Source organism: Chrysemys picta, chromosome 2 (genome assembly GCF_011386835.1).
Source record: "Chrysemys picta bellii isolate R12L10 chromosome 2, ASM1138683v2, whole genome shotgun sequence".
NCBI classification, from domain to species: Eukaryota; Metazoa; Chordata; order Testudines; family Emydidae; genus Chrysemys; species Chrysemys picta.
Genome location: NC_088792.1, coordinates 175,304,232 through 175,327,498, shown reverse-complemented (window position 1 = coordinate 175,327,498; position 23,267 = coordinate 175,304,232). Strand labels below are relative to the sequence as shown.

General features: G+C 43.5%; 1 protein-coding gene across 8 annotated transcripts in view; it reads right to left on the bottom strand.

Annotated features, from left to right (window-relative positions):
* Window positions 1-23,267, bottom strand: part of RREB1 (ras responsive element binding protein 1) — a 141,017-nt gene that overhangs the window by 76,569 nt on the left and 41,181 nt on the right. For 4 of the 8 annotated variants that reach the window (XM_065584930.1, XM_065584926.1, XM_065584924.1 and 1 more), the window contains one exon: window positions 2,767-2,891. The exons of 3 other annotated variants lie outside the window; for them this stretch is intronic. The gene's annotated coding sequence lies outside the window, so the exon portion shown is untranslated. Of the gene's footprint in view, window positions 1-2,766; window positions 2,892-23,267 lie in introns of those variants that run through there. One more of the 8 variants, XM_065584931.1, reaches the window with a different exon arrangement.

The window sequence follows — 23,267 nt, the reverse complement described above, 5'->3', positions numbered from 1 at the left end:
TACTTAACAGCATCCCTTTAGTTAATACAACAGAAAAACTGGAAAAAATATTAAACTATTTTTCTGTTTTTGTTAAAGCGAAAAACAAACTTAGTTTAACCATCTTTCTTTCTGAGCAGATCAATAACTATTCTTGAAATTTTCACCCAATAACCAACATGTAAGTCCTTAATTATTAGATACTTTCTAAAACAGTCAAAAAAAATCTATTTAACTACTGTGAAAACAGGGTGTGGTCCAAGGTAATTTAAATACCACAGGAGGTCCTTTCAGAGAAATAAATTCTGAATTCCTAGCATTGTTTTTAGTTGTTGATTCAAACTGCTCATCAGAAAGAAAGAAAGAAAAGGGCAGACATGCAAACATCAGCCTGAAATCTCACCTTCAGTTTTGCAATCTCTGTGCAAGTATGCTTGGTATACATCTTTCAGAAAGGGCACAATACAGTACAATTGCAGCCCATAACAGCTTCTGTTTACAAATAGCTATTTTATGACAAACTAAAATACAGCTTTCTGCCAATTCAAACAAGATGTTTGGATACTGATCTTGTTTTTAAACAGGAGACCAATTTTTTTCTGTACATTAAAAACTTCCTCGTTTGCAAACAGTTTAAAGAATGAAACTTAATTTCTGCAAGAGTAAGTATTATTGGAGTGCACTAAAATATATTCCAGTACTGTTGTGGGAAGGAAAACTATACCACTGAAACAAAGACAATAGCATGCATTGATTCTCGAAGCACAACTTTCTATTTGCAATAGGATATAGCAACAATAAGAATACTGGGCCAAATCACTTCTTCCTGTGGGAAAACCCATGGCAGGGAGGGGCCCTGGGGCAGGAAAATTCAGTGAGTTTTCTCTTGCAAAATTTATTACACATCTGGGGGGGCGGGAGGGAGCATTCCCCCCCTCCCCAAGTAGAAAAGAGAGGGTTTGGCCCACTGAACCTATTTCAGGGAATCAACTGGGGAGACAGAGCCAAAAGCATGGAAGTTCTATAACTGCCTGGCTACAGGATCACCTGTCTTCTCAAGCTCTCAGGGATCCCTCTGCTTATTGCTGCACTGGGCAATTACCCCCTTCCCAATTAAAGGAGATAGGAGGTCCACAATGAAGAGGGAGCTCAGCTTGGAGGCAATACAAACTCAGGCTGCATTAAACACTGAACCAATTCCCTATGGAGTAAGCATTCCATCCTCACTCCACCCACATGCACACAAATTCAGAGCCAGACATATGACTGCAGGTTCCCTAGCAAGAATCTGTCCTTTCGCTCTGGTCCTGGCTGCTCAAATTGTGCTGTGGCTAGAGGTGTGGCATCTGTAAGTGACTGAGGCCATGCAGGACCACAGAAAGCTAAAGGCTGCAAATAGCTGTTTGTGCCAAAGGCGAGATCTGAAACAACTGACAACCAGCTTTGATGGGACAGTAAAGCAGAGACTTGAACAAAAATCATGCAAAACTTGTTGCTTCCCATTCAGTCTGAACAGGAAAGCATTTGCTAGATCTATTTCCTCCTTTGGGATAAAATGTGACTCCACAGTATGTTGAAACTCAGCTCATCAACATTTACTCCCCGCCACCTCCCCCCCCCCCGCGCAATTTTATCTTTAAAAAAGATCGTTCTTGATGGTTACAGCATCTTCTCCTTTCATTTTAAAAGCTCTAGTGAGAAAGCAACAGGAGAACCTTGGTTACAATCTTTAAAGGGGGTAGGAAGAGGGAAGGAAGAAGAGATGATGCTTTTTTCAGTCACTCGACTCACCACAGAGAAGCTGCTACAGAAGCAAAAAGTGTGCCCCAACCCTTTGGAGCTATTACAAGTTTTTACTACAGTTTGTTCTACTGTCTTGCACATGAGCGCTCCCTTTGGAATAGATAGGAAGAAGCACACAATACACACAGTACAGGCAAAAGAGAGGGCAAACCTGATGTATAGCACAAAGCAGCTCATTGTTCCGCTTTAAAAAAAAAAACCCAAAAAACACATTAATGTTAAAACACAAGCTGTGAATTAATTGGGCCAGAGAAAATTTAATACTTTTAGCTAAACACTTTTCTTGGTTTCATTAAACACACTATGTTCTATACTATGGATAATCTTTTCTTTTGTGGGGAGGAAGGAGGATTCCCATCTTAAAAACACACACTAAATGCATTTTAAAACACTTTTCCTTTCTGGGCCTAAAAAGCATTACTACTCCTACTTACCATCGCCCTAAAATGACCTACTTTTTCAATGAGAAGCGCAACCAAAGATTGTTTAAATGTAAGTCCAGGCAGTGTTACTAAGGCAGAGATTTAGAGAGGAATAACTAACTATTTTCAAATCAGCAAGGGGACATCTTGTCTGGGACAAAAAGCCCATGATAGCTTCTTTCTCGGTATTCCTAAAGATACATCTCATAGGTTGCAATTCACCTCCATTTAGAAGTCCAGAACCAAACCTATTTACCACTAAAGTTGCACTTGAGCCTTCAAATTAGGACTTAAGTGAGACATAAGTGGTACATAGGTCTCGTGCTGAGTTTCTGCACGGGAATGAATTTCACTCAGAGTATGCAATGGGAAACTGTTTCTCCCCACTCATCTCCCATGCTGTTGGTTACATCAAAAGAAGGATTATAGTTTTAGTGAAATTTTGCATCAAAGCCTCGAGGGTAGCAGGGAGGAAACAGGCTGGGTGGGAAGAAGAAAGAGTGATACTATTCAATGCCACTACCTGAAGCAAAGGAAAACCAAAGAAAGTTTTCCAACTGACCTTTTTTAATACCAAGTCTGCCCTGGCTACTGAAGTATTGGTGCTGGCGAGGCCCCAACGGCAGAGAAGTTTACTGGTAGCGTCACCTCACTGTCACCACTGCTGGAGCACCAGTACAGAGCAGCCTATATGAAAAGAAAAGCAAAAAGGATAAGACAGCGGAACAGGACTTCATGGTGGCAGTTTTCTACTACTTACCATTAAGTCAAAAAGGCACTGAGAATATTTCCAAAAACGTCTGAATATACACACACGTAAAGGTAGAATTTTACCCAGAGAAAATGTCACTCTAAACTCACAAAAACAAGAGAAGCACATCTTTAAGGGCCACCCTCCAACTACTAAACTGAGACTGCCTGTTTTGTTTTGAGCCTTTTATGTTATTCGTATTAGAGTTTGTTAGCAACATTTGGTGTATTTATATTACCGTGTCTATGTAGGTGTAATGGTTTATACTTTTGCTTTGTTTAAAAATAATAATAAAATAACCGAACCTGCCATCTCTTCACCCTCAAAGACCCGTCAATATCTCATATGCTTATTTTTCCTCTATAAGAGCTTAGATAACAAAATACATATGTACCATAAAAGTATGTAGGATTGGCAACATGGGCAAGTTAATGATGCTGAAAAAACTACAGCCCTTTGAGTCACCATTGCGTTACTTCAGTTGCATGATGTAACTGTACTGAAACCAGTGCAGCTATACTGGCGTGCAACTAAAATAATGCAATGGTGAACCAGTCCCCTGCCATTTCGTGGATGAGATTCACCAGTATGCTCCAGCTGCCCTGTGCCACTTCAGTGACACAAAGCAGCCCTAATGTAATTGTGAATTTGATCTCTGTCTTATCTTTTGTGCTCTATTTCTTAACTGTAATGTTGCATCAATGTTTCTTCATTGTCTGATATGGTATGTTTATGTGCATGTGGTGGGAACTGCCTCCCTAACTGAGATTAAGCTGTGAGGCAAGAAAGCTGGATCTACTGTGCAAGTACTGAAAGTGAGAGCAAAAACTGGATGGCCCCAGGTACGGATTGAGTGCCTGGCTCTTCAATGGACCGGTACCTTGGATAGTCACTTACACCTGCACACAGGGGCGTGAAACTATCCCATTCTGATTGTGTAGTCACACTTGTGCAAAATGCTACCCAAAGTGCCAGGCACTGGAGAGTCAGACACTGAGACAGTGATCACTACTGACACACCCATATTTAGGTTGGATAGTTGCTGAAGAGTGTAAACCCCTTCTTTCCCAATCTGGTGGCAATCACGCTCACCTACAGAGTACCCAACAGCTAGCACGTGACACGGAAAGCTAGTCAGAAGAAACTCCACACATCCTTACTGCTCATTCCGTTTCTGGGTTTAGCTTATTTAATAACAAAGTCCCAGGAAATAAGGTTCTACATATTTCAGTATCTTCAGGAACTTGCTCAAGTGAAAAGGAGATCAGGATTTGAAAGTGATCTGGATAATGTTGTTAGAAGCCCTAAAATTATCAGCTACACAAGCTAGGACAAAAACACACAAGCAACAAACTGAAGGCCCACAAAAATCAGGAAGGAGTTTTCACTCCTTTCCTCTCTAACCCCTCATGCTACAGCATGGCACAACTGGAAATGAGGAGGTGGCTGCCTTCCACTGAAGCCGGAGGAACTGACAACCATCAGAGGAAGACACTAGATTAGATGGACTTTTGGTGTAATCCGGTATGTCTATTCCTATATTCCTTCTCTGCTTGCTAAAGACAGACACAAAAGCATTACTGTGTCTGCCATAAGAACTGCTTTGCATGTGTTCTGAAAGCTAAGACAGCTGTGTGAATGACTTAGAGTTCCAGGAAGTAGATGTGTTTCTTGGCTTTAAGTCTGGTTTATTTGCTTTAGACGGAGTGGCAAGCCAGGCAAGTTCCCTCCCCAAAGAGTGGCACTGGCTGTAAGAATACTGAGCCGCTTGAGACTTCACGTAGCGTCTTTCAGTAGACAGATGAGCATTTCCCAGTTCTGGACATTATTTTGCTCTTTAGACAGTATTGTCTCATCTCACTGGGCAAGGAGACTTTTTTTTTTTTAATACAAAGATTGAGGAGAACATGGCAGTTTGAGACAATACTGCTGACAGCAGCACCAGGGACTGACGCAACAACTTTCCGAACTCCCTATCCTCAAGCAGCCAACCTTGGGGCAGAGCCATAGGGAGGAGAATTCTATTCTGTTCTATATAGGTTCTTATATGGCACTCATTATTGTAGTATCTGAACTCCTGCTAGTGCTTTGTATCTCTTGGGGATGCAGTTATCAGAAGCCTCATTGGGGTGAAGATACAAAACAAGCCAGCAAGGAGAGTGGCCCTGTATACAGCCAGGAGCTGTTTCTGCAGAAAAGCCCTGAAAGAACTGAGGAAATGCCTTCCCTGTAGTGGCTCTTGGGCCGCCTTTTCCTCACTAAGCAGCAGTGAGAAACGAGAGGTGCCCTTTCTCCGGGGGGGGGGGGGGAAGAGGAGGTAAAGGGATACTTGTTAAGACTCCTTTAGTGATGTGTTATGATAAGTAGTGCATCAGATATCAAAGCACCACATGGCACTCCCCCTGGCACAACCAGGAACTATCTTTTATTGAACCAACTTCTGTTGGTGAGAGAGACAAGCTTTCGAGCTTACACAGAGCTCTTCTTCAGATCTGGGAAACTTATTCAGTGTCACAGCTAAAACACAGAATGGAACAGATTGTCTACTTATGCTAAACAATCTGTTCCATCCTGTAGTTAGCTGTGACACTCTGAATATGTTTCCCAGACCTGAAGAAGAGCTCTGTGTAAGCTTGTCTCTCTCACCAACAGAAGTTGGTCCAATAAAAGATATTACCTCACACACCTCGCCTAATATCCTGGGACTGACAGGGCTGCAACACTGCATTTGACCAGGAAAAACAGGCTGGGGCTGTAAAATAAGGAAACATGGTCTAAAATGCAACAGGTAAAGAGATCTGTGGTTGGGTCCTCTTGTTTGGTAAAAAATAAAAACAAACAAAGGCGAACCATAATACAGCCAGATCATTAATATGAATAAAGTTTAACCTTTGGGAAAGTTGCATATGCCGAGATGTCCTTTAAAAGGAAAGGATGGGCAGGCACTGTACTCCAGCTTATGGAAGGGATTTCACATCCAGGAGCCTCAATAATAGAGCAGATGGATTAAATCTGGAAGAACCAGATAGAAAGCTTGTGGTGAAAAGAAAAAAAAAAAAAGGGGGGGGGGAGTGGAAAAGAAAAGAAAAGAAAAAGAAAAGAAGGGAAAAAAAAGAAAAGAAAAGAAAAGAAAAGAAAAGAAAAGAAAAGAAGGGAAAAGAAAACCTTACAACCCGAGACAAAGTGCTCCTGGATTCTAAAAACGTCTGCTGAAGAAAAGCTATGAGGACTACATGCAGGCAGAGCTGGACAACGGTGACATAGAGGCTGAAATCCCAGACGGTATAGCCAGTCCAAGCCATGGGATTCCTGCTGTAAAATGAACAGGAGGAGAGAGAGAAGCTGATGAGAGGCATGATGCTGCAGCTTTGCCCTTTAAAGGCGGGCCAAGAGCAGGCATCTGTGTTCCATGTGGTGCAGCCAGAGCTTACAATCAATTGTTTCTGAGACAAGTTACAAAACGGGGACTTCTGTATCTTATCAATTGGTCATGCAGATGCCTAGGCATCCACTGTAATGAATCGGTAGGGGACAATTGGTCTGGTTGTTCTTATTACAGCATCGTGAAAACAGCAGTCGTAGTAATGCTGAGACGAAGGAAAGCCACAAATTGGTGATGTCGAATTGCTCACTGGCAATCGGTCTTTGCACCTGTTGGTCAGGAGGGGAGGCCCGTCAGATGAGTAGAAACGTATCAGACATCACTCTGCAGTTTAATACCCTCCCCTGAAGCTGTTCGGGGCATCTTTCCTCATGGATTTAAGAGGAGAGGGTTTAAAACTCAGATGTGTGTGTCAGGCACTAGTTTGTGCAGCAATTAGTGTCCTAACCCTGCACTTCTCACTATGTAGCTGGAGTTGCGTTGGCTGCAACAGGAAAAGGCTGAGGAAAGATTAGAGGAAGACTGGATCATCAGTATGAAGCGTGCACAGGAAGCAACAGCAGATCTCCTGATAATGCTTTGCATCTCTGGGGGGAGCCCTGGTCATGATCTGCTACCACCTTATAGGGATTTTTTTTTTTTTAAGTTACTCACTGAAGGCTTGGCTATATGGGGAATTTTAGCGATAATGTCACTTTGGAAGCAGCATAGGAAAAATAAAACTCTTAGCCAAGAATAATAGTGTCCACATGGGGAGTTATACCAGTACAACTATACTGATATAATTATGCTGGTCAGTTTCCCTGTGTAGACAAGCCCTAAGGGGACAGTATTAGAACAGTTTGCCAAGGAGTCCTGAACAGATCCTGGAACGCTGCTGCAGCAACGCCTCTGCCACTAATCATCTCCTTTTATTACAAACTCCAACCCCCTTGCTCACCCAGCTCTCAGTTGGGAACACCTTACACGGCTGCACCCCACAGTGCTTTGCACCTAATGAGTGAATTTAGTAAAACGATGCATGGCATTAGAAAACTTTGATTAGAAATCAGAGGAATAAAAAAGTCACGGTTGCCACCTATCACGATTTTATTACATCTCGTAAAATCTGATCGAGTCATGGTATTAAATGAGCATCTCGGCTTTTGCTCAAAAATAAATAAATAAATAAATAAAATTATTTGTATGTTTCCAGCCCTCAGAGTTGTGGACAAAAGCTGGAAAGCATGAACCCTAGAGGTAAAAACAAACAATAAAAAAAATTAAATTTTATTTGCTTTCAAGTCTTATGCATTATAAGCCAATCCTGATTTTTTGGGGGGTGGCCTGACAATTTTTGAATGCTTGAAGATGGCAATACTGTGGAGAGAGTTCCTCCTTGGTACAGCGATTCTCTTACGCCCTACAATGAAGTTTTTTTTGTTTTCATTTTGTTTTTAATTCATAGCACATTCTACTAATGCTACTTTTAGATGAGAAGCTCACTGAAATACCACATTTGATTTAATGGGGAAAAGACTCAATTAAACAACAAAAACAAAAAAGTTTTTCCGATAGAATTGTTTAAGAACGTGCAGCTCTTCTTGCTGCTCTTTTCCAGGGAGCGTGCCTTGCTGACAGGATTAACTACTGCCAGACTCACAAAGCTGGGAGACAGCTGCCACATGGCAGCCATTTATTACAAGGCACCACTCCTTTAAAGTCAGGAAAGAGACAGAGCCTCTTATTTTCCGCTGTGTTATCAGCAGGGTTCCCTTGCTCCACAGGCTTTAGTGACTGGACTTTTTCTAAACAAACACCTCCTTTTCTCCCCACCTTGTTAACATCATCATATTACTGTCTTCTGCTCCTGGGTGAGCACAGGATCTTTCCTCTCTACTGTGTATTCCAGACAAAAACTCTATTAAAACCGTTAAAAGCTCAGAATTTCTGTATCTCACACACACACACACACACACTCCTCTACTTTACAATAAAGTTTAATTAGAAAGTTTTAATTTAATACAAACCAACAAAACGAAAACCAAGAGGGAGGGAGACATACTGGAGTGAAGGAATGCAGAGATAAGGTACTATAACAATAAAAATTCTGACCCCACATATGTGACCTCTCATCCACCCAAAACACACGTTTGTTTACACCTGCACTTCTTTAATCTATAATATTGAACATGGAGTACAGAACACTATCTCAGGCTGATCTCAAAACCACTGCGTAGTCATTGACCTTTTCCCAGTCCACATGACCATGATGGGCCAGACACACATTTCTTTCCTTCTTGGCACAGACTAAAGACCTGACGGGCTTACAGGCCACCATCCTGCAGTCTTGCATCTTACTCTCTAAATAAGTTTTCAGACAACACCGTCCCACATTCCACTCTGAGCCAGACACACCAACATATCACATCCATTAAGATTAGATATCCCATTGTATATTAGTCATTCCCTTTCCTTCTATGATTTGCACCTCACTTTAGAGATGCAGGCCAGCTATGTAACTTTACCTTGTGCTGTCTACATACACTTGCTGCTGATGTCAGAGTACCACAGGTCACTCAAACTGAGCTCATGATTTCCCCCAAGAAGGAGAGAAAAGAACTTCCTGGCTGTAAAATGTATAATTTTTATGCCAATTTTTTTATGTGAAATTTTTCTAAAGTAGTTGTATACATGTGAGCACATCCATGAGCTCTTTTAAGTGGGCAAGGCTAAGGTGGTTCATGGAGCTTTAATTCTGAAGTCAACTGTTTAGTTTGGTTTTCTATTCGAATGAGATTAAATTTAATTATGATATATAAAGTTGACTGCCCGCTAAACCTTCTAAAGTGTGTTGAGATCCTCGGATGGATGGCACTATGGGAATGCAAAATAATATTACTGTTTCTTAACATGAATTTTCTTGGGGGAAAAAAAAGGAGGAAAAATGCTTATGTTTTCATGCCTATAAGAAAATGAAGCAAGAGTGTTTAAATGAATTAGGAGCAGCTGGGCAACGCACCATCCTCCAGGATCAGCAAGGCTCCCATAGAGCATCTCACCCTATGACATAAACGGAGCATAGACGAAGTTTTTTGGGGGCCGAGGCAGTCTTTTTCTTCTGTGTTTGTACAGTGCCTAACACAAAGGGGGCCTGGCCTATGATGCAGGCTTCTCGGTTCTACAGTAATACATATAATAATAAGTTCAGCAATTGCTCATGGAACTCAAAAGTTCCCCAGCTTTGTTAAAGGAGCTTGGGAAGAATTCTCAAAAAAGACATTTCTGTATTTGGCTATGAGGATGGGAGGACACACACAACCTATTCTTCTCCCCTCCCCCCAGGTATGTCTGCTGACCTTCTACATTCCTTGTAGTATTGCTTTTGGTCCAATGGACTTTATAAGACCCATAGGCATTGCAAAGGGATTTTACAAAGTACACATGCCTCGCCTCGTAAGACCTACAAGGACTCCATGGAGGTCAGCACAGAGCACTGCAAGTACTGTACGTTCTGTGGTGGTAAGCAAGCGAATGACCAAAATCAGCTGAGTAGGCCTGGTGACTGCTTAAGGGACAGGCTGCTCCTGCAATGCTGTATGCTCTGCAGGCCTTTCCTGCTGACCTGGGAAACTCTGTAGTAGGAATAGTCTGAAGTTTACTGAACTCCAAGGGCTAACATCTTTGCTATATGGAGGTGCAAACAACAGTGAAGTCACCAGAATTGTGACCACCTGTGTCAGCAGTGAGTTTGGCTCTATGAGTGTCCATGCTCTGCTGGATGTATCAGTAAAGCTTTCAAAATCCTTGAACTACAGCTCTGGTGGTATGCAAAGATCCTGGGAAAACACACAAGACTCCAGTGAACGACACAGCCATACAGAAAATCATTACAGAGGATGGAAGACTGGGTACTGAAGTCAGAACCAGAATAGCAAGAGTGAAAGAAACATTCTGGAAGAATAATCATCTGATGAGAACGGACATAAATCTGAAGATTAAATTCTAACTTAAAATTTTTTATTTGATCTGTGTTAAATTGCAGCTGTGAAACACGGACATTCAAATGATAAAGAAACGACAGTCCTTCAAATGTTGGTGTTATAGAAGAATTCTGAAAATATCAGATAGATTGTGTAACCAACTGGAAAGGACTGGAATTCAGCAAATGCTAGTGTAAGATATTACGAAAAGAAAGATTCAATTTGCAGGGTACTTTTTAAGAGGTTCAGAGGGCGATATGCATGTTTACGGGCATTGGAAGGGAAAGTTGATGGCAGAAGAACACGAGGCAGAAAAAGAAGATCGTGGATGGATGATGTGGGATCCTGGGTGGATCAAGAGGATTATTCCTCAACAGAGAGATTAGCAGAGGACCATACAGAATGAGCTACTATTGCTGCAAACTTGCAGACTCCATCTACACTAAAGCACCTACAGCAGTGCAGCTGTGCCGATGCAGCTGCGCTGCTGTAGCGCTTCTAGTGAAGACTCTCTAAACCGATGGGAGGGAGCTCTGCTGTCAGCTTAATAACTCCTGCCTCCGCGAGCAGCGGTAGTATGTCAACAGGAAAAGCTCTCCCACTGTCTACACCGCCACTTAGGTTGGTATAACTTATATCGCTCGGGGTATTAGTCACACCCCTGAGCAATGTAAGTTATCCTGAAGTAACCAGTAGTGTATAAAAGAGCTCAATTATGGAGATACAACATAAGAGGAAGATCATCATCAGCCATCTGGATTTAAAGGATCTTACAAACACCGCAGGCTTTCATCTTTCTACTCATCCTCACTGTAGAGGCTCAGTATGAAGAGACAACAATTCCTAGCATGTGATGTTCCACTTGTTTGGACCAAATTAGCAACCTGTGACCAGTTCTTTCCACAAGCCACACATCTATTACAAAACATCAGGACAGTTGCAGTGTGCCTCATTGTAAGCAGACATTTAGATACAGTCCTTGATTTCCTCGCAAGTTGCTTGAGTATCTGTTGCTGGTCCTAAACCACCCTCCCCTACGAAAAGGAGGAGGAATTCCACTGCTCGTACGGTAAATCAACAGATGACACAGACAACTCTTTGAACAATCTATCTATCTATGAAAAGGCCAACTTGCTTCCTTCTCCCCTTGAGATACATATCGAACACCAAAACATAGCCTGTTTCAAGCCTCACAACAATAATTACACTTGTGACTGATTCTGGGGAGATAAACACAAGAACAGTTATTTTATAAACATTTCCATATCCAGCAGGAAGCAAAGTCCTCTGGCAGGATGGTATTAGTTTGCTAGTGAAACTAAGCTAATCAGTTTTCAAACAACAACGTATATACACTCAGTGTATATCAACACTGTATGTGTTAATTCACAGATACTGACAATGATCCTGCCATTCAAACTCACTAGGATGAGCAATGTTCCTGTGTGTTCTCCGAGAGAGAACTGACCCTGCTCCAATTCTAAGATCAAGTTTTTTATAATTCCAGACCAGGTGACTTGGTTCTCCACTCGCTCATTCCGCTTTTGAGCTGGTTTGTATTGTAAAGTGTAATTCCACTGGCTTCAGTGGAGCCACTCATAACCTGCACCAGCGTACGAGGAAAATCAAGCCTAGAATACTTAAGAGAGCTGGGGAAAGTTCAGCAAAGGTTCACAGAACAGGTCACAACTATAAGAGCTCTGACTGCATTTATGCTTAATTTGAAAGGCCAATGGAACAGGAAGATCACATACTCATTCAGAAAAAGATATACACTCAATGTGAAAACACTACAGCTGAATTTGTACTTTCCTTTAGAGACATTAAACAGTAGCAAATAATGAAATGGTGGGAGCAAATGCTCCAAAATTAGAGTCTCCTTCCAGTTCAGATATCATCCCCTTGCTGTATAATGTTTCAGTGAGATCCTAATAGAACTGAGCCAGTTAGATCAAGGGAGATCACCCAGTATGACTGAGGAGGTTGAATCTCTAGATAATATTGCTGTTAAATTTGAATTACTTAAAACAAGAAAGCTGCTGGGGAAAGCAATACCACCAGCTCTAAATCAATGAATTATCAGTATGATGTGGCAGCACTCTGGTTAACAAATATGCTAATTTCATATATGGTGATGTGGTACAATTTATCTATTAAGAATTGGGCTGAGGCCACCAGACTCATTTCACTTGTTCCCTAATTCAGACTTTAAGCAAGGTTTCTGAAAGCAAGAGAAGGTATCAGCACTTGCCACTTAAACCCCAGCTAAAGCAGTATCTAAGAGTACGTCTACACTGCAATTAGGTACCCATGGCTGGCCTATGCCAGCTGACTCGGGCTGGGGCAAAGGGGCTGTTTAATTGCAGTATAAGCATTGAGGCTTGGGCTGGAGTCCAACCTCCAGGACCCGGCAAGGTGGGAGGGTTCAAGAGCTCTGGCATCCAAAGCCCGAACATCTACCCAGCAATTAAACTGCCCCTTTGCCCGAGCCCCACAAACCCAAGTCAGCTGGCCCGGGCCAGCCACAGATACCTAACTGCAATGTAAACATACTCGAATAGGTCTTTTCCATATCTAACTACTATGATCCTACACTATATAAATATAATTTATGAAGGTGAGCAGCACACACACACACACACACACACCAGCCCTGGACAGAGAGGGGAATATCATATACAGGATGAGCTTTGTTACAAATATAAAACACTACAAAAAATGATAACCCCTAACATACCCCATAGCAAATTCCATATGGGTCATCATAGCCAAAATAAGTCTATGGATTCCCCACCAAATCCTCTTGTATAGCCCCAAAATATCACAAAAAAGGTTACTTCTGAAATGACAACGGACTTTAAAATAGCAGTAACACAGCTCCTAGAAAGGTGGGGGTAATTAGGAGGATTAGCACATCTCTGAGGGAAGTCAGAGGTTCTGTCTTGGCCATGTTTCATACCTCAGTAAACCCAGGGGAGTGATCAGTTCATATCTGTGCTCCCTAGGGTGCCTAATTGCTTAACTGTCTTACCAAAACAAAAAGACTGTGCCAGCGTAAGTCACACTAAATTAAAGAAACACTATCCGACAAATAGCAAAATCATGTTTGTTCTTTTTCACTAGAACCAGCAAAGATTACACTTTGGCCACATATGGCACACACAGAACTTAGAAGACCTAAATTTGAGCACGTACTTGCTACTAAATTGGTAACAAATGCTCTAAGCACTCTCTTTCCTAAGACACCAACACTCATGGCAGGGGAAAGGGGGGCAGGGAGGAGGAATACAGTAAATAGAGATCAGATGCCTTGAAATAATAGTTCTATTCATTTAAACTCTTCTCTTAATTATTAAAGAGCCTACAATCAGGAATGAGCTTCAGATATAAAATTAGAGAAGAAAATAGCTGATTGGATTCTAGTGGCATTTGAAAATAAAAAGCCCCAGTCAGTAGCAGACATAGTTGCCTAAAAGCTTGCTGGCTGTGAAGCGGCTATGCCTATAGTTAATGAAGCCTTGTTTAAACAGTTGTTTGTGATGAAACAAAGGGCCCGATTCTCCCCTCACACACTGATTTTACAGCAGCACAACTCCACTGACCTCAGTGGAGATGCTCCAGATTACACCAATGTAAGCGAGAGAAGATTAAGGCCCAACATCTTTCAAAGCAGTTGAATAGCTTAAATAAGAAAGAACCCTTTTCAGTAAGACGACCCCTGTTCTTCCCTGTCCTTTTATCTTTTCTTAACAGTTTGCCATCCAGGAATAGGAGGGAACCCCAGCTGCAACAGCCTACACTTTTATCTTCTGCTGACCATGCAACAACACAAAGCTGAGTGCTGGATTTCCTGCTGCTTGCCTAAAGGGGCTGTTCGGCTTGTTTAAATATTGCTTGCCTTGAGAGTTTTGGAGTTGTGCCCAAGCAATGTACTGTATCTTCCCAGCATCCATTTCAGCATGTACTTTAAAGGTCTCTAAGTTCGATGTACTATGCCCTGCCGCACTACGGGAGGGGCTTGATGCCTTTAGAAAAGTCATCTTGGTTTTTTTTTTCAAATCTATTCACATGCCGTGTTCTGTTGCAGAGCTAACAAAGGGTCCCCGCCCCCACCCTGAAAACATACCTCACATTTAATTCAACAAAGGAAATTTTGAAACTAATTAAATGTGAGTAAAGTACGCTCTGGTATGAAGGGTTATCACGAGGAAGAAAACAAATGCCATGTATTGTCTATAAACGGTTATCAATGCTCAGTGCACAAACAGCCTGAGATAAAGTAGAGCCAGCAGCTGTGCACTACTTTCAATCACACAGGTGAGCTACAGTACAGTGACCCCGAGTTACGCTAAGTTTTAAAAGTCTCCAGATTTATTTATTTTTTAAAACCACACAGATATTTACTGGTTCCTCGGGACAGTGAAATTTTGAGCCTGTATGATACAACTGTACCAACCAAATTACAAATGTGACACGGCGAGTGAGTGCCCACATGCAGCACACACAAATAGAATCCGTGATCACAGCTACAGCATATGCCTGTAAATTTGCAAGGACACACCTCAGGAACAGTGAGGCCAGACAGACTTAGGAAAGCTGATGCATACTTCCTGAGGAGGTCTGATTCTGTCAGCATGATCAAGAGTCCTGGGGAGAAGGCTGCTTGGAATGGCACAGTAATGGCACAACGTGCCCACAAATGCTGCTTCACTGAGGACAAGAGTCAGCCAGCCAGTGCATTCCTAAGAAATGGGCAGTGCTGGCTGGAGAGCGAGAGGGGCTGTGGTGGTGATGACTCATTACATCACTTGGGCAGGAGTCCTTGCAGGCTGAAATTTGGGAACCCTGCCTGCAAATTAACACCGGGTTTTCTGGCAGAACACCTAGGGAAAATGGTGGTGCAAGCAAACTTCTGCATGAGCACCACATAAATAAATCAATATTCTGCAAGTCCCCTGTAAGTCACCTAATTAAACAAATACTGTATCTAACATATGAAGCACAAACAGGGCAAGAATTAATGCAGCAGACAGCCCTTTACAAAACCTTGGTAAGAGGTGGTTAATATGAAATCTAGCCTAGGAACAACAAAAATGTAAGTAGAATGTCTCCTTTATCTCTTCTACCAACTAAGGTCTATTTCAAATTATGTTTCTTTCTTTGAATTTGTGAACTTGAATGTAGTGGGTTCCCCATACCTTCTCCCTCTCTCTCTCTCGACATTCAAATATAATAAAGCCAAGGGTTTCATAAAAATACCTCCTTCGTTCTCAAAAAGAAAATCATCCTTTACAAACCCTTTCAAAATCTTCCATTTACCCGATTACCAGGTAGCCAGGATTCAACCTTGGTGGCAAGGTCAATGGAGGAGATAACCTTGGCTAATAGCATGAATCCATATTGGCCCAAAGGCAGCAAAATGCATCCTAAAAGACAAAGCCCTTATCAGCCCCAGACCAGGTTAACAGCTGATATCGACAGAGAAGAGATAAAAATCCAGATTCAAAACTTTCTTGTGAAACTTCTGAACGAAAGGTTCTTGGAAGGAAAGCTTCAGTGTATACTGCTCATAAGGAACTTTCAAAAAGGTGCTACTTAAGATGTTTTGCTGAAGACGAAATATACATACACCCACAAATACAGATATGTTTAAGACAACGCTTGCAAGGAAATGCAAATCTAGAGGTGAAAACTTATCTTTAACCCATTCTGCACTGGCTCAGTACTGGAGCAGGGATGAGAGATCTGTGCTTGAATGTTTCACGCTATTCTTCTTCTATGCTCTAATGCTGTAGTTCAATGAAGCAAGTTAAAGATGGAGCATTCGCAAATAGGGTTGCAGGTGGCCGGTTTCCAACTGGAACGCCTGGTCAAAAAGGGACCGTGGCGGCTCCGGTCAGCACTACTGACCAGGCCGTTAAAAGTCCGGTCGGCGTCGCAGATGCGCAGCGGTGCTAAGGCAGGCTCCCTGTGTGCCTTGGCTCCACGAAGCAGCAGCATTGTCCCCCCTCTGGCTCCTAGGCATAGGGGCAGCCAGGGGTCTCTGCGGGTTACCCCACCCCAAGCACAAGCTCCGCAGCTCCCAATGGCTAGGAACCGCGGTCAATGGCATCTGCGGGGGCGGTGCCTGCGGACGGGGCAGAGTGCAGAGCCGCGTGGCCGCGCCTCCGTGTAAGAGCCGGTGCAGGGACATGCCACTGCTTCCGGGAGCTGCCTGAGGTAAGCACCGCCGGCAGCCTGCACCCCCTCCCACACCTCAATCCACTGCCCCAGCCCTGATTCCCCTCCTGTCCTCTGAACCCATCGATCCCAGCACGGAGCACCCTCCTGCACCACAAACCCCTCATCCCCAGCCCCACCCCACAGCCCACACCCCCCCCCCACACACACCCCTGTCCCAGTCCAGAGCCCCCTCCTGCACTCCGTACCCCTCAGCCCCAGCCTGGAGCCCCCTCCTACACCTCAAACCTCTCATCCCTGGCCCCACCCCAGAGCCCGCACCCCCAGCTGGAGCCCTCACCCCCCCCGCACCCCAACCCCCTGAACCAGCCCAGTGAAAATGAGTGAGTGAGTGAGGGTGGGGAGAGCAAGTGACAGAGGGAAGGGATAAAGTGAGCGGGGGGGGGGGGGCAGGGACTCAGAGAAGGGGTGTGGCAGAGGGCAGAGCAATGGTGTTCTGTTTTCTGTGAGTATAAAGTAGGCAACCCTATCAGCAAGTCGAGAACAAATGTGTGGCCAGTCCTATTTACATGCCACCCCTTGTCTAATCACTTTTTTTGCATTCTTTATGCTGCATGGACCCCTCTTTTCATTCAAAAATCTATTGGAAATTAATTTCTCCAACAAAGCTCATTGACAATAGTCTTCCTAAACAATACTTGGGGTCCACTCCTTCCTTCTTTGCTCAAACATAAGATCCAGTTAAATGGAGTCTGAAGTGTGAAAAAATACTCCGGATTGTAAACTTTAGAGTGCAAACTCCTTGGGTCAGGGGCTTCTTTCATGTTTGTACAGCATCAAGCACACACAAATAGTGCTCAATCATTCCTTTACTTTTGTTGAACTGAATCACATCCTTCACGTCATTTAAACTTAAATTTTCTGCATTTTGCTGCTTGCTATTTTTCCAGTGTAAACTGTCCTTGACTCAATTACCCCCTCTCCTGCCCTCCTCACCCCCAAAATCTATCAAACTACATAAGTAGCCATGCTGTACTAATGCATAATAGCACCATCACACATCTAGACCATAAAATATGTACTCAACAACTCATCTGGCACTAAGCTGTTTTAAAAACAGCATATTTTCAAACCTAGAATCTATTATGGGGAGTAGTGGGAATGGTGCACACACCCTGGCATATGTAGTTGACCACTTCCAGAGTCTGATGCATCATCATCAGAAAAAAATTGAAGAACCCAAGCCTCCCAAAGAAGCAACAGTCTACTGTCTGATTCCATATCTGCAGACCCTGATAGCCTCACTCATAGTGCTCACAGTCTAGCAGCAGATGGGAAGCTAAATAGGGTTACCATATTGCAGTCCTGGAAAAAGAGGACACCCCAAGGGGCCCCGGCCCCACCCCAACTCCGCCCCCTCCCCTGAATGCTCCTCCCCCTCCCCTGCTTCCTGCGAATCAAATGTTCGCGGGAAGCCTGAAACAGGCAGGCAGGCAGCAGGTAAGCTGGGACTGCGGCGGCGCGGGGGGGGGGGGGGGGGGCGAGGAGGCGCGGCCCAGTCCGGCCCCCCCGGCTGAGCGGCTCCCTCTGGCGTCTGGCCAAGAGGCTCTGGCGGTTCCGGGCTGTTCCTCACTGCCTCAGCTGCAGCTCCTGAAGCCCTGGATCGCAGGCTCTCCTCCCATATGCTTTCTATAGTCCAAGCTTTGCCTACAGGGTTCCGAGGGGAGCTATGGTGCTGAGCACCCCCCGCACTGGGCCCCCCCAGGCGGGGGGTGAGGTGACACCCCCACGTGCCCCGGGCCGGGCCCGGGTCCGTGTCCCTTTAAGAGCGGGGCCTGACTGTGCCAAGCCGGCGGGGGGTGGCTCCGCTCCCCACTGCAGGCTGATGCCGGAGCCTGGGCTGAGAGCCCCGCTCGTCTCCTGCATCAGCTCCGGGCGGGGCTTTGCTGCGGCTCCCCCAGTCCCCCAGGGCCGGACTGCCCCACGGTAGGGGCGGGTTGCTTGAGGCAGGGCAGGACCCAGTGGCGCCGAAGGCTGAACAGGCCCGGCAGGGCGGTGCGGGGGCTGCTGGAGGGTGAAGCTGGGGAAGGGGTGGCACGGCCATAACCCCCTGGAGCTGCCTGCCCCGTGGAGGAGGCAGAGGGGCACAAGCCACAGCAAGACCCCAAACCCCTGGGGGAGGGGATCTGGGGCCGGCCTGGGGAGGCAGGAGCAGCCCCAGGGGTGCTGGACACATGCAGCGCAGAGCCCCGGGAGAGCCCCAGCCCCACGGCGGGCAGTGCTGCAGAGGAGTCCGTGCCCCGTGGCGGGCAAGGGGAGCCGGGCCGCCCGCACCCACCTCTCGCGGCCACTCCATGCTGCTCCCGGTACCGCTTTCCACCAGCGCGGCTGCCCTATCAGCCGCTTTTGGGACTTTAAATAGCCGTCCGGGGGGAAATCCCGGACATTTTTAGTTTTTTTACAAATTCCCCCCAGACGGCTATTTAAAGACCCAAAAGCCAGACATGTCTGGGAAAATCCGGACGTATGGTAACCCTATAAAACATAGAATTTAGGTAGCAAGGCATAAATGCTGTTCAAGCAGGAGACGTGACCCATCAGCTGTTTTTGCCTCAGAATTACTACGCTGTGTTTTGCGGGACCGTTTTGCTTCATAAACTGCTGCCGCATTTTACTGCATCGGTGCACAGATTTTGATGTAGGAGAAGGAAGTCAAGCACCACTTGTAGCAACAATACTGTAGCCATTTTTTCCCCATGGGCCTAAAACAGTGGTTTTCAACCTGTGGTCCGTGGACCCCTGGAGGTCTGCAGACTACATCTAATGTGTCGGGGTCTGCAGACTACGTATAAGATTTCCAAAGGGATCCGCACTGCCATTTGAAATTTTTAAGGTGTCCGCGAATGAAAAAAGGTTGAAAACCACTGGCCTAAAATATAATCCCTTCCTCTCCCCGCCATCCCTCAGGAAAGGTTGACTGAGAAGCAATATTTTGTTTTAATCGAAAGAGCAAACAAGGCAGAGTTAAGAAAGCAGATTAACAGGGTAGAGTCACTCACTCTTCCCCTCCCTTTAGACAATAGACGCAAGCTTCATACCAGGAAGCACCACTAGCCTCCACAGCAGCAGCAACAGAAGTCCTTTGGAATCACTGCCCTTTGCAATTCAAAGCTACTTTTTGGCCTTTTTCCTTCAGGCCACTGCTGTGCTCATGCTTTTTATTTTTCATTTTTAAAACTTCTGCTACTAATAAAAAAAAAGTTATTGCAAATATCATTTCTTTGTATTACCATATTCTTGAGTGACTTCATTAATTAACAGACTGACCCAGCGAGATGCTGAGCCTCAAGAGACTAAACAAATGGTTTCTTTCAGCTCTTCCTCCATTTTATTTTTGTGAGAATGCACAAAGTACAAATGTAGGACTCTGAAAGGAAGTTTTGCATATTGAGTTGAAAATGCAAACATCCTCACTTGAAGGAAACACTTAATTTTTAAGCACTTTGTGCATCTCTGGAATGAAATATTAAGTTCAGCGATAAGCAAAGCTTAAGAGCTGTTCAAAGCCAGCAAGAAAATAGAAAAATATCTGATGCTATCTTTATCTCCGAGCCTCTAATGTACAAGCAAAGCTGGTACTGCCAAGGGCACACAACTTGCTAGGTAGTAGTCCCAGTTCTAGTCAGCAAACAGTGAAGAAAGGCAATGAAGAACTAAATTTTATTTATATTAAAAAATACAAGAGAAAAAACTGATGAACTAAAATGCATCTAGCAAGCAAAATTATTTTGAAATGACTACCTTTATGACACCATGAGCATCCTGGTCAAAAAGAAAAGTTCACAAGGTTATTTCTATGTCAAACTATCTATCAATCTGCTTCATTATCTCAAACTTCCTGTTTCACATAAGGTGCAAAAAAATAAATCATTTCATCAGAAGTTACTTGCAGAAAGAAGACACATTCAAACTAAACTCCTTGTGGCCAAGGGTTTAAAAGAAAAATTCCCCATCAATTCAGTGCTGCTGTTTTCACAGGAGCAGGAATGCATGCAAACATTGGGCATTATCAGGAAGAAAGCAGAAAAGGAAAGTACACTAGTGTGAACAAACACTTGTATGCCAGGCAAGCACAATGATGGCTAACAGTGCAGAACTTCTGTTAGCACAACTAGAACATCCACCTTCTAAGAAACCACTTCCCATCATACTTGTCCCACCCCCGCTCCTCAATGGTGTGCTGTTTATTGAAGTTTAAAATAACTGGGCAACTGATCTCTAACCAGGCATCAGAAGAGTTGGCTAACAGCATACCACCGCCCTACAACATGTACAAACCACCAACGAATAAAGCTGGTGGTGAATTGCAAATTTTTGCCTAACTGAAGTGTTAATGGGGTCTCTCTTGGTGACATCAACATTGCACACCTACAAATCCAATCTACACACATTCAGGTTTACAAATATATACAGATACTCTACACATTTGCTTCCACCTTGTGGATTACTGGAGATGGAAACAATAGTATTTTTAAAACAATGTATGAATACCTCTAAAATTAATCTCCAGGGTAATCTGTGGGCAATATATCATATTGTGCTATAAAAAGCAGGAGAAAACCCCCCCACTAACCATGAAACCACTTTTTCATTTCAGTATTGCATTTTCTGGGGACAGTCTGTGTGGCAAGGAAAAAAAAAACACAGTTTTGCTTTTATTTTACTGAGTCTCTCTAAGCAGAGAGCTACCCACTGCAATATTACTCTACACAGAAATTATCAGTGTGTTTAATAAACTAAAACATTTTTGAAAAAGTGTCTGGAATTTATAGAGCATGCAAAAAATCTTACCATTGCCTCATTCCCCTAACCAAATAAACAAAAAACAGGTAACTAGTAAGAATGTTTAAACTAAAAAAAAATGCGATCAGTTTATCAATTGCTGGATACAAAAGTATAAACTAGGGGTCTCAGAGTTCTGCACAAACAAATTCAGCTAAAGATTAACAACAAATACCCCAAACCCTGCAAGATCTTACTTGTTAAAACCAACTTGAATCAGCCAGTTCCTACACTTGCTTGTCCTTGCTAAGTTAACTGCAATTTTAGCATTATCAGTGTACCACAGCCCCTTTGGGATTATTTGTTAAGATATCAGCCTTCTTCTGTTGCTACATAAAGCATCAGTGGATCCTGTTTTGTACATTTTAAATTCAGAGAAAAATGTCTCAGGGCTGCTAGGTGTGTCACACATTCCACTGTTCTATGTACTCCTGCTGTGTGGAAGGAAAGGTAAATATTGCTGTAGTGTATCTCGCTCCCACAGACACAGAGAGCAGCTCAATATTATATTGCAATCACCAGGGCACCATTACAAGCTAAGACCCTAATTCTGCAAGTGGATCCACACTGGCAGCCCCCTGCTCTGGGAAATCCCCATTAGCTCCATTGAGATTTCATTCATACATTTAGGTGTGACTGTGCAGAGCACTTTGCAGGATTGGACCCCCCCCCCCCAAAGACAACTGCTGAAGGATTTCCTGAGACTATTTAGCAAGCTCTGTGTGGGGGATGCTTCCCCCACTTTGTTCTCCCCTGTATTTGAAAAACAACTTGCAAACCATACTTATTAAATCTGGAGTGGAGGGGTCTTTAAAGATGGACCCATTCATTAGCACTAGACATTAAACTGGGGGCAAACCAACTCTCAAAGACAAATCCTTAAATTGTCTTTAGAGGTGAAAGAGAGATAATTTAGCGCACAGCTGTGTATTCTGCACAAACAACATGTATAATGCACAATGTATGTCAGAGATGGGCCCTACCTTGCAAAGTCAAGATCCAGAACTGTAATAGGTTCCAAACTTCAGTATTCAGACAGAGTTTAGGACAACAAATTCCAATCTGGTCCTATTTTTAGTTTATATACGTACACATACAGATATCTCTGTTTACAAGAAACATTAAGAACCTATGACTATTTCTAAGAACTACTCTTTCACTTAGTTGCAGCCAGTAATGCTTTCCCTTATCCAACCAATATGCTTTAAAAAATGTATTCTATATACTGGCAATGTTAATAAAATATTCCTTCCTGTCTTCCACTTGTACAAAACTAAACCCACACCTTACCGGGGGATTTTATATCATATTCAAAGGAAGAGCAGGTTATACTATACATGTTTACATAAACCAAAGAGAGCGTTATTGATAGCTAGACATACTATGTACTAAAATATATACACACACAAAAAACTACATTAAAAGAATATTAAGTTTGTAAAGTCAAACAGTCAGAAGTTTAGAAATGCTAGAATTAAGGTTGTCTATGCAACCTCAATTTGACCCCTTTGTGTGTAGGTATTATGATACAGTCTGTAATTACATGATCACATACTATTTTTTCCACAGGACCGCCTAAAACTGGGCCAAATTAGGATGGATTTTCATGGAAATGGCACATCTTTGACATGATATCAACACCCCTGCCAAATTTTTAAGTCCCTGATCCTAAGCATTGGGGTAATAGGACTTGTCAAAGAAAAGGTTACCAGAATTTTTTAAAATGCGCAAGACAACATACTTTTCCAAAGACCCATTCTTGGACATGGCTGAACCATTTTGGCTGAAAATCCCCATCCCCACCCCAAAAAATCCCCACAGCCTGAGGCATACACGCAGCATGTAAAATTTCAGCCCAAATGTTTAAAGTTTGGTAAAATTGTAAGTAGGGCCAATTCATGGTCCATTTCATCCTCACAGGATTTTAAAAATCTAAAATGTCATGG